The sequence below is a fragment of the Belonocnema kinseyi genome, chromosome 10, assembly GCF_010883055.1.
Source record: "Belonocnema kinseyi isolate 2016_QV_RU_SX_M_011 chromosome 10, B_treatae_v1, whole genome shotgun sequence".
NCBI lineage: Eukaryota > Metazoa > Arthropoda > Insecta > Hymenoptera > Cynipidae > Belonocnema > Belonocnema kinseyi.
In genome coordinates this window covers 49,287,311-49,300,601 of record NC_046666.1, presented here as the reverse complement: position 1 = coordinate 49,300,601, position 13,291 = coordinate 49,287,311, and the positions used below count along the sequence as shown (strand labels likewise).

At 27.2% G+C, this 13,291-nt stretch overlaps 1 protein-coding gene across 1 annotated transcript in view; it reads right to left on the bottom strand.

Annotated features, from left to right (window-relative positions):
- Nucleotides 1-13,291, bottom strand: part of LOC117181110 — a 278,930-nt gene that overhangs the window by 88,423 nt on the left and 177,216 nt on the right. The window lies entirely within an intron of this gene.

Here is a 13,291-nt window from a genome sequence, read left to right as displayed (position 1 = left end):
AATTTAAAAGCATTTAGCCGAAAATAGTAGGTTTAAATTATTGGACAAACCAAAAATTTTCACATTTTTCAGCTAATAATATAAATAAATCATTAAAAAGATTTATTATTTATAAGTTAAAATCAAATTATTAACTTTCTTAGGAAGAAAAGCGTTTTTTTCTTTTAATTTCTTAAGCAAAAAAAAGGAAAGATTAATTTAACACTATCGATTAATTCATTAACGATTTAATAATTTGGTAATAATATCTTGAAGGAAAAAATAATTTTGTATACAAAATAAAATTTTTGAATAGTTTTTTATAAGTTGAAACCATCTGAACACTTAAATTCTAGCAACAATTCAATTCTGTGATTTGAGAACAAGGAAATAAATATTATCAGTTTCTATATAATGTTGTATAAATATTATACAATTTTCTTTAAATTCTTGAAAAAATTCAAAAATATTTTAGAAAAGTTCAAATATGTCGAAAAGAATTTAGAAAAATGAAAAGAAAATATAAGAAAATATTCGACTCAGTTTAGAAGATATTTTTTACTTTTAGAAGTTTGGAAAAAATTTAATATTAGTTGATAATTTTTCTGATATCTTTTTAAGTTTTTAAATGTTTTTACTTTTTTTAATTATCTTTTAAAATTTCTAGGTACCTTTAGAAATTATTTCTAATTTTTCTTAAAATATTTAATTTTTTTAAATTTTTTAACGTCGCAGAATTAAAGAGTTCTTAAAAACCTTGTACACTCTTTTTCGAAATATTAGAAAATCATTTGAGTTTTAGAAATGTTTTTCAATTTCCTCTTAAAATTCAATCTAAAAAACTTAAGTCATTTGAAATGGTTCCAGGAAAAATTCTACAAAATTATGTGAAATCGCCTTCAAATCTTCCTGATTCTTTTGTGATAATACAGGAAATCTTTTTTTTAAGCTTTTTAAATTTTTTTCCTAAAATTAAGTTTGCAAAATAAAAGATCGTTTAAATTTTTTCCAGAAATCTTGAGGGAAATTTTTCATTTTCTTGAAAACTTTCAAAATATTTGAAAAGCTTCTGAACACTTTCTTCGAAATCTTTAAATTCTAAATTTTGTTTAATTTTTTTTATAATCTTTTTAAGTTTTAAATTATTTTAAAATCTTTGCAAAACTTTTAAATAATTACAAAAACTTCCAGAAATATTAAGAAAATTTTGTTTATCTTCTGAAAAATTGTTTAAATCCCTAAAAGACTTCTAAACAATTTGTTTAAAATCTTCAAAAATCTACATTTTGTTCAATGTTTTTACAAATCTTTTCAAGTTTTAAATCATTTTACAATGTTTTGAAAACTTCTCAATATCTTTTAAACTAAGTTTTTTTTTTTAATTGTGTAACCTTGCAAAAATTAAATTAATGTAATTTTATACCTAAATCCTAATTCTATTTTGTAGTGATTATAGTGTTCATTCACTGGTGTAAATCTGTTTAAATCTTTCGAAATTTTTTCATAAAATTAATTTTTTAACAAAAAATATAATATCAATTTCCAGAAATCTTAAGAAAATTTGTTTATCTTTTTGAAAATTTTCACAATTCCTAAAAAGCTTCTAAACATTTTGTTTGGAATCTTCAAAAATCTACATTGTGTTAAATTATTTAATATATTTTTAAATTTTAAATTCATTTTCAATCTTTTAAAAACTTCTAAATATCTTTTAAACTAAGTTATTATTCTTTTTTAAATTTTGTAATCTTGCAAACATGGAAGACTTCTTTAAAATTTGCTCCGCTCTTTTTCGAAATTTGAGGAATTCATTTGAGTTTTAGACATTTTTAAAAAATTTCATCTTAAAATTATTTAAAAAAAAAAGGATTTTAAATTATCCCAGAAAAAAGAAGGTATTTTCTTAAAAGCTTACTTTTTCGCAAACTTAAAAATATTCCTTTTTTTTTATCATTTCAAAGAAACATTTCAAACTTTTCAAATTCTAAGCTATTTTTGAATCCTTTTATTACTAAATGTCTCCTAAACTTACTCGAATTTTTCTAAAATTTTGTTATGGTGCAAAAATTGAGAATTTCATTTTAAAATCTTCTTCGGTCTTTTTATATTGTTCACTCACAGTCGCAACCAATCAGTACAATAAAAAAATGTATATAGTTGAATAAAATTATTTACTTGATGCGTATTAAATTACACTATATTCAAATTTAGTATTCATAATTTTTATTATTTTGAAAACAGCTAGTAAACCTCACCAGAATCGGAAAAGAAAATTGGATTATTTGAATTAGGTCAAAAATGATAAAAGTTTATAGAAAAAATTGAGTGTTTTTTTTAATAGGCTTTAAAATTTAAATACTCGTAATTTCGTGGACATTTCTTTTCGCAAATCGGAAAAATAAAAATCACCTAATATTCTCTAAAAAAAATGGCATATTTCGAACTATGGAACGTTTACGTGCTCCTTAATGTTTATAATTGCAAAATACAACTTTGAAGGTTTTGTTATTGTAATTATCAGGAGTATCCAAAATGACTTGGAATCTAGTTGAATCGAGTCGGGCCATTGCTAAAAATTCTGAAATCTCAACATTTTGTACTCAACTCAACATAATATTCAAGAAGTTTTAAGTTGAAGATAAGTGATTATGATTACTGTTGCCCTTTGAAAATTTAAATAGCCTCGCTTTAAAAACTCTGGAATCCTAAAACCATTAAATTTTAAGTTTTTAATTTTATAAACATCCTAAAGTACACCAAACTCTCGCTTTCAGTCAACCCGGTCTCAGCCTCCTTGAACTGCTAGCTTATGTAGTTTCTCAGGCGGCCCTCACTGTTTACGTTTCTGTCCCCCCGAAATCAGTCCAAGGCCATTTGATTTCAAGGCAACGCGCGACACTTGACTGAAAGCGAGAGTTTGGTGTATTTGTAGAAAAACCTTGAAATTGAATCAGATCAAATAATATAATTTTTTGTCTTTTCTCTTCGTGTTCAGAAAACAATCCTAAATAGTTAAGATTTACAAAATATACACACTCCTTGATCACAATTTTCAAAGATACCAGTTTGAAGGTATTAAAAATTAGAAATAGATTATTTGAAAATAGAATTTTCTGATTTATAAACACACCTGTCTGAAATGGTATCTAATTTTTTTTTAATCCTTCTTTCTACTTCAACAGAATGATTCCTGAAGTATTGTCACTAAATTTACGAGGTCGGACGATAATTAATTACACTCAGGTCGAGCAACTTGACATGAGATTTTGCATTTACTATGTGTAGGTTTGATTAAAGTGCGCCATTGCTAATTTTGCGGATATCTGATTAATTAACCGTCCAGGTTGCGTGTTGGCTAGCTGACCGAGGTGATTAATCATTCGCTGGTACTGGTAAACAAGCAGTTCTGCTCCCAGGGTAGGTTTTCAGAGCACGAATTTCGTGGTTAAAGGGGTGGAGGGGGGAAAGGGGAAGTGGCAGGTAATGTTGGTATAATGTTACACATAAACTGCGGCGAGTCATACGTGTATGAGCTCATTTTAACATGTGTATGCTGGACCTAGAGGTGTTGCATGCATTTTCTCTAAGGTTTATGATTCATATTTCTAAAGCACTTTTAAAAGGGCAGACCTTGGAGTCACATCACTATTGAAACTTTATGAAACTTTTTTTATATTCTATAAAAGGTTGGGTGTTTGATCAGGGTAATATCAAGTAATCATGGTGAGTGAATAATCAAAACAGTTTTGATTACTGGTCAGTTGGTGATTTCACATAACCTTTTTCTTATTTTTAATATCTTGAAATCCGTATCTTTTAAAATTCACTGTTAAAAATTTGTTTTGGAAACTTTCACTACATGTATTGGAAGTTTATTTTCGAAACATAAGATAACGCGACAATACAAAATGTTGTGGTTTCCAAATGCTGGCATTGGTATAGTACCTAACGTGTATTGGAATTTTACAATACAAATTCAATATCCAGTAACTCGACACCATTTGTATTCATGGAATTAAAGGAATTCATAAAATTTAAAGAATTCTTGGAATTCACACAAATTATGAAATTCGGGGAATTGACGCAATTCATATAACTCCCGAAATTCACGGATTTCATGGAATTCTGTGAATTTACGGAATTTAAGAAATTTGAGAAATTTACGGACCTAACGCGATTTATTGAATTCCTGGAATTCAAGGAGTTTACAAAATCCAAAGAATTGATGAAATTCACAAAAATTATAGAATTCAAGGAAATCACGGAATTCATGTAACGCCCGGAATTTACGGATTTCATGGAATTTATTAAATTCACGGAATTCATAAAGTTTAAGGAATTCATGGAATTCAAGGGATTAAAAGCATTGCGAGAATTAATGGTTTTACCGGAATTTACGGAATTCATGGAATTAACGGAATTAAAAGAATATACGGAATTTATATAATTCAAGAAATCCACGAAATTCATGGAATTCACGAAATTCAACAAATTCATGGAGTTCAAGGAATTTACAGAATCCAGAGAATTCACGGAATTCGCCAAAATTATGAAATTCACGGATTTCATATAATGCCCAGATTTTACGTATTTTACGGAATTCAAGGAATTCATGAGAATCAAAGAATTAATGAAATTAAAGCAATTTACGGAAATCATGGAATTAACGAAATTTAAAGAATATACAGAATTCACAGAATTAAATAAATTCTCGGAATTCAACGAATTCAAAAAATTCATGGAATTCACAGAACTCTCGCAAGTCATTGAATTCACGGAATCCAAAGAATTCGCATTATTCTAAGATTTCACAGAATTCACTGAACGTGCGGAATTCAATTAATTCATGAAATTACAGAAATTCATGGACTTCACGAAATTCATGGAATTCACAGAATTGTCCAAATTCAACAATTTTATTAAAAATATTTTTTTAAACATTTTTTAACTTAAAATTTAAGTATTCCATTTTTGCTTAAAAATTCGTCTTCCTGGGTTGAAAATTCAACTATTTTGTTTTGGGTAAAAAGTTCATTGTTTGGTCAAAAATTAAATTTTCTGTTGATAATTCAAAAATTTATTTTTTCAACATTTTTTTTAACTTAAAATATAAGTATCCAATTTTTGTTAAAAAAATTAATCTTTCGGGCTTGAAAATTCAAATAATTTGGTGAAACGTTCAACTGTTTGGTTAAAAATTAAATTTTCTGTTGAGAAATCAACAATTTGATTGAAAATAGATTTTTTTTAAATTAATTTTTTAACTGTAAATGTAACTATCCTATTTTTGGTTGAAAATACTTCTTCCTGACTTAAAAATTTTACTATTTTATTTCTGGTAGAAAGTTCAACTACTTCGTCGAAAATTAAATTTTTGGTTTTGAATTCAACAAATTTATAGAAAATATTGTGTTTTTTTTGGTTGAAATTTTCTTTAACTTAAAATTTAAGTATTCTATGTTGGCTTAAAAATTTGTTTCTCTGGTATGAAAATTTAACTATTTTTGTGAAAGGTTCAACTCTTTGTTTACAAATTGAAAATTTGTCTTTCGGGCTTGGAAATTTAACTATTTTATTAATGGTAGAAGGTTTAATCGATTTTTGACTAATTAAATTTTCTGTTGAGAAATCAACAATTTTATTGAAAATATTGTGTGTTTTTCTTGTTTGAAATTTTCTTAACTTAAAATTTAAGTATCCTATGTTTGCTCAAAAATTCGTCTCTCTGGTATGAAAATTCAACTATTTTTGTGAAAGGTTCAACACTTTGTTTACAAATTAAATTTTTTTTGAAAATTCAACTATTTTATTTCTGGTAGACAGATTAACTAGCATATCAAAAATTATATTTTCTTTTGAAAATTCAACAATTTTAATAAAAATATTTTTTTTTTGTTGAAATTTATTTTTAATTAAAATTTCAGTATCCCTATTTTTGCTTAAAAATTCGTCTTTCTGGCTCCTGAATTCAACTAGCTGGGTAAAATTTTCAACTATTTATTTCAAAAATAAATTTTTCGTTCAGAATTCAACAATTTTATTGAAAATAGGTTTTCTTTTTTTTAACAGCAAATGTAAAAATCCGGTTTTTGGTCGAAAATTCGTCATTCAGGCCTGAAATATCAACTATTTTATTTATGGTAGAGTTTAATCGCTTTGCCACTAATTAAATTTTCTGTTGAGAATTCAACAATTTTATTGAAAATATTGTGTTTTTTTTTGTTGAAACTTTTTTAAATTTAAAATTTAAGTATCCTATGTTTGCTCAAAAATTCGTCTTTCTGTCTTGAAAATTCAACTATTTTAGTAAAATGTTAACCTTACATTTGAGAGGAAATTCTACTTGTGTCAAAATGTCTTCTGACATAAGATTAAATTTCTGAGTGAATATATTTCATTAAGGAACTATACATTCAAGAAGACGCCCAGGGGAAAAAATGTATACAAATTTGTCTGCCTGAGTTAAAAAATAAAATAATAAAATTCAATAAAATATAATTAAAATATAAATTTAAATGTATAAATATAATATAAATAATATAATAATAAATATATAAATAATAATATAAATTAATAATAATATATAAGTATAATAATAAATATAAATTAACAATATAAATTAAAATCAATAAAAGAGACTTGGAACAAGCACTGATCAGTATAAAATAAACCTTTAAAATATAACGATCTTCTGTGAATATCTGTTGCATCCTATTATTATAGTACTCCCCTACTTAGTGTGAAAATCATTTATATAAAGCAGAACAATAATCTATGAATTCCTGAAAGTGATACTAAACTGAAATTTTCTGCTGAAAGATCGTTTCACGTGGTCACTTTGCCCCACCTTCTCCAACACTTCCTTCCCTGTTCCCTAAATTTCCTACTTGCAATTTTTGAATCTCTTTCCAGTTTGCGACAGTTACAAGCAGTTGAAAATGAAAGAATAACATAATATAATGTGATGAAATTCAAGGGACCATATATTCTGTCCCGTGATCTGTAGGTCGTAGGAGATGAATATGGATGGCAGGATATCAATCGCTCGTTAACAGAAGCGGTCGTAAAACATGATCGCCCACCCGGAGAGCAAACAGCGAGTTGCTTCTGTCCCGTAGGAACTGGGAAGTCGGGGGTAAACCCGGGTAAACTGAAAGATGAAAGAACGCATACACCTCTCGAGGAAGGAGGGCTGCTATGGACAGCCCTTCTGCTCGAAATGGGTCGTACTCTCGAGCGAAATAGGCCATTTCTGCAGCATCCAATGGCCAATGCAGCCATATCCTACCCACACGAGCTGCTATGCACCACACAATGCACACGCCATACAGAATGTGGCTATAAGTATCGCATATTCTCATGGTATGCGATGATTACGATAGTTTACATTTATACAATATATATAATATAGGTATAGAAGAAAGATGTTTTTTTTAGATTGTATAGCGTGGAACTGGATTCGACACTGTTAGAAATTTTCGAAAAATTCCGACACATTTAAAATACAAAAGTAACTGAAATTTACAAAATTAGGTTGCTGAAAATGAAATTCCGTAACTTTTATAGTATACTCAGAAAAATGTTTCTTTGAATCAAACAACAAATTTTATTTGAATTCATATAGGGTGAGTGACCCAGTGAATGAACACTTAAGGAAATCACTGATTACAACTGGTCCATTTCACGTTATAATAATGTATTATTCTTACAAAACTATTGAAAATCCCGTGCAGAAATGCCAATTTGGATCTGATCGAAGCCAGATCAAGCAGAATTTGGCCCAAATCAGGCTATCTAGATGGGGCCAGACTCGAAATGAAACGCGATGCCCGATCGGGGCCCAAGCGCTGCACCTAGAGATAACCGTACCTGGCCCCGTTCGGGCCCATATTAATTTATTTTCATTATTCTTAATTAAAAGGGATTCTTAAATAAAATAATATTCAAATCGAATATAGCACCTCCTTAACTGAAATTTGAGAATATAAATGTCAGGTTATCTAACAGATCGCGATATGAAAAAATTGGAGTATGTCAGACACTTTTTTTCGAGCAAACGGAAAAAGTCAAACGACGCAACATAACAGCCAGCATTTGTGTATGATAAACCATTTAAGTATTTTGCAATATATTTTTGGTTTTAATTTCTAAATTGAAGTTGCTTTCAATTTCTATATTGAACCTAATTGTGGAAAGTATCAAATCACCTAAAAATACGTGAAAATGAATATGTTTATCACGTTATTGTTGATCTAATTCGTTTTCACATTTAACAAATGAAATATTACTTTTGTTACTTTTCTTATAAATAAATAACCTCATTTCGAGGTTAGGTTTCATCTTAACATTCATAATAAATTTACTTATTATAGTCTTCAACACGTAATTCAGGAATATTTTGAAGTATACTATACCTACGCATTCGTCTTATGCTCACGTTTGGCATTTTTCCCATTTATTTTGTCACTTTTCCAAATATTAATGGAAATATTTTTGACGCTTGACAAAATTATTTTTGAAGCCACAAAATTGTATGCCCGATCTGGCCCAAATCGGAAATAAGTCAAACATTTGACAATTTCTGCACGGGATATATTCTTAAGGGGTCAAATTTCATAATCCGATAAACAAATTTTGTTTTTACCAAAAAGCTTTATAAAAAATAATTTAATAGTGCAAAATTAAGGAAAACACCAGTGAATGAACACTGTGAGCCAATGAATGAACAGTAGAGCACCAGTGAATGAACACTATAATCACTACAAATTAGAATTAGGATTTAGGTATAAAATTACATAGGTACATTACAAAATCAGCAATTAAATAATGTAAAATATTCGAAAGCGTTGCGAAATTCATTAAATGTATTATTTCAATACAAACCACAAGAGATTTAGATATAAAGAAAGGAGGGAATACAAAGTTGAACACAGAACTAAGTTAACTTTTCCTAATTTTTTATTGCAATATTTATTTTTAAAACATTTCTATGAGTTCTTTTACACTTACAAAAAATACAACTTTTCGTTTAAAAATAGACAACTCTTATCTAGTGACTACAATAGAAAACTGCGATTTTTAGGACACATAACAATTGTAATACAACACCTTACTATGTTGCTTTAGGTTAAATTAGCAAATACAATTATAAATCAAAGTGTTGTAAAAATAGAAATTCCTTAAACATTTATAAATATATATTGAATAGTACACAGTAGTCCCTAGCACGAATTAATTTTTTTATAGTTAAACAGCGTTTTCTAAATACAAAAAAAAATACATTAAACTTCTAACCTCAAAGTTTCCTAACCATTAATTTAGATCGTGCGTACTTTTTTGATGTTCTAACCACAAAAATATATTTTTAAACTATAACTATTTATAGTTTATATTTATATTTATAGCTTCGATATTTATAGTCACATTAATTGAAACAAACTTATTTAAATGTAACGATACAACAGCCAGGTATTCGTTACCTGCTGTTCATTCACCGGACCTGCGGGGTGACAATTTTGCTCCAATAAATGGACACAGCGTTCGTTCACTGGAACACGGGCAATTTAAAGGTCTAGTACGTGAACACTCATTTATTAATAAAAAAAAACGTACTTTTTGTAAAAAAACCATGTGGGAAATTGAATAATAATATCTTACAACTATAACGGCACAACTTTGATGCAGAACAGGTAAAGAATTTTTTTGTAAAAGCAGTGTAAACAAGGAGTTGCTTAGACACGTACGTTATAGTGGTCGATGACTTTCTCACCATCACTCACCATAATCGATGATGCTTCACATTCGAGAAATTTTTAAAATTATTTACAAGAATTTACTGCAATGAATTGTATATTAAACTCTTCAAAACTGCTTCAAGATTTCAAATATATAGAAATTCATGGAGACTGTAACATTGAAAGGTTATATTTACATATTTTTCGCATTAGTGTTCATTCACTGGTGACTGTTCAGCCACTGGATCACTCACCCTAATTAAATCAAATAAATTTTTCGCTTCAATTGAAAAAAGGTTTATTTAATTTGAAGAAATGGAAACTATTTGCCATATTGATGGAAACAAATAATTTTTTTAGTACAATTTGTTTGATTCAAATAAAAAATTGACTTTTATTAAACAATGCATTTGTTTAAAATCTGTTTATTCGAATTCATAAAAATATTTATTTGATGCAAAGAAAAATATACAGCACAAAGCAGTACTACAAAGTGCCGCTAGGTATGCTAAAGCGCTGCCGGCGGTTCCTAAGGGACTAACCTAGAATCTAAAAGAATCTAAATTAATTTATCACGTAATTTATTTGATGGCATTTGTATTTTTTTCAGTATTGTATTATTCTAAAGGTTCTGATTTGCTATGAAAATATATATTAATTGAAAAATGAACACGGTAAAACCCCTAGTTTTACCGTGGATATAATTGAAGACTTTGGATGTAAGTCTTTTTCAATACTAACCTCCTTTCTTTATAATGATGATTTATGAAATCAATCATGTTCTTTTATATTATAATTATCACTGTGTACTTAAAAGCAGGAACACTTATATATACATTAAATTAAAATGTCTAACTCTGGTTCGTTTCTCATTATTCTAATTTATTATGGTTTTATTCAGGAATGAGAAGCACAGAGTAAAAAATTAACCAGAATTAATCATTCAGGTTGAATGAGTGTTTCTGCTTTTAAATATACAACGATATTTATGATTAAAAATAAACATATTATCGAGATCATACATTATTTTTATAAAGAATGCTTAATTTTGAGGTTAAGTTTAAAAAAAAGATTGACGTCACTTGAACAAAATCTTTAATTAATTTAAAAAATATATATTTAATGTAAACAGTAACTTTACTTATTTTAAAGAAGATATTTATTTAAACAAACCTTTTTCTCAGTGTAAATTTACTAAATTTGTATTTAACTTCAGAAGCAGTTTCTGAAAATTACGCATACTTTCTTAAAATTCCTAAATGGCAACAGAAATATAAATTATCGTGACATAAAGAAATGCGCAGTTGCATGCGCACTCCTCGCTTCTCAAGCGCGTGCGGCTAGCAGACGAAACATGAAGGTTCAGTATTGGTGGTAACCGGCGTGTTTGAAAGATTTTGTTTTGATTTTTAACGTAAGGGGGGCATTTTATTCTTGTACGCAATTTTTCGGAACATCACACGCTGAAGAAACCTGGTGAGTAAAATCAAACCTGGCTAACAACAATTTTTTGTAAGTTAGGGAATTTGATTGGTTAGGGAAACTATTAAGTAAAATAGATTTGAACTTTTTTCAATTTTAATTTGAAATTAGTTTATTTCGTTCATAAAATATTCTAGATTAAAAATATTACAAGTTTACGATTTTGCTTTTTGAATATTAATATGGTCAGGGAAAATAAAAAATTTGTCATTGGGAAATTAGAGAAAATTAAAAATAAAGTTTTGCTGTAACCGCATGGTATAATATTCCTTGTTAGTTATTTCTTTGCCTTGCATTTATATTTATTTATTTGCAGTGGCTTTCTCCACAATATTACCTTTTTACTTATAAATTTTATTACTTATTTGAAAATTCATCAATTTTGTTGAAAAGACATCCTTTCTGGTTGAAAATTGAATTTTTGGGTTAAAAATTCAACTAGTTTAATTGAAAATTAACTTATTTTTTCAATCTCATATTTCAATGCTAAAAAGTAAATCAAAATCTTTTTTAGTTGAAAATTCAATTGCTTTTCGAAAATTTCTCTTTCTATTTAAAAAAGTCATCTATTTGACTAGAAATTGCATCTTTCTTCGATAAAAATGCAACGATTTGGTTTAAAATTCAAGAATTTTGTATTAAAGTCTTTTTTCTTCTTTGTTAAAAATTCAACTGTTTTATTAAAAATTAATATTTTTGGGTAGAAAATGCAACTATTCTCATAGACAATTTTTTTCTCATTATTTAAGACTCATATTTTTATGCCGAAAAGTGAAAGTACAATCTTTTTTGGATAAAAATTCAACTATTTCTAGTATCATTTGTATTTGATTTAAGAATCCATTTATTTTAGTAGACATGCCACCTTTCTTGGATACAAATGCAACAGTTTTTATAAAAATTGAACCATTTTTTTTCAAAAAGTTGCCCTTTTTTTATTAAAATTTCAACTGTTTCGTTGAAACATCGTATTTTTGGGTTAAAAATTGAAGTATAATTTTCGTGGAAGATTTACTTTTTGTTGTAATCTTATATTTGACGTTAAAATGTCAAAATAGTTTTTTCCGGATAAAAATTCATTTATTTTAAATTTGTATTCTTGATTTAAAAATTAATCCGTTTTAGCAGAAATTTCAACTTCCTTTGATAAGAATTCTACTGTTTGCTAGAAAGTTAATCTTTTCTCTGTTTGTAGAAACCACCTTTTTTAGTGAAAATTTTAGTTCAAGCACTTTTTTATGAAATCATTTTTTTAGGCAGGATTCTTATTTTAGTGAAAATTAATTTCTTTGCTTGAAGGTTTAGCTATTTTGCTACAAGTTAATTTTTTACTGAAAATTCATATTTTGGGGTTGAAAATTCCATTTTTTGTGAAAAAATTGCACACGAACATTATTTATAATAAATAAAATAACATTTTGTATACATTTTGCGAGTAAAGTTCTCTAAACGTGTAATGTATAGAGAGATTATTGTTAGGTTCATTAATTTTAATATAAATTTGCAGTAAATAGTTGTCTCAAAAATAACAATTTAAGTAAGACTATATACGAACGAAGTTTATATGTAAATAACTATGTTATATAATATACTCAATATATTAAATTTAAAAAAAATTCTTATCATAAAAGATAGGCTTTGATTATATATTTAATACAATGAGTGTAAATATAGCATAGATACATAAGAAGTGGTTAGTCTTAACTTCAGTTATATTTTCTTTCTATTTATATTTTTAGGACTTATATAGACTTCATGTTTTATATTAAAATAATAAACCAAAAAAAATTGTTTAACCTCTAGGAATTTTCAGTTACAGTAACTGAAAATTCTTAAACTGCAACATAATTTTGTGATACATGTAACTGGAGTTTCATGCAGTTTCCGTTGCTGAAATTTCTGTTACGGTTCCGGAAAAGTTATTTTCAGAAGTTTACTAATTTTCACAGTAAAAATACCGTAACTGAAGTTAATGAGTTATACCGCAATTGTAGTAAATCAATTATAGACTTAGAAGAAATTTATAAAGAACAATTTCTAATTACGATTTTATTTATATTCCAATATTATTTGTAATATTGAAGTAAAACCAAAAG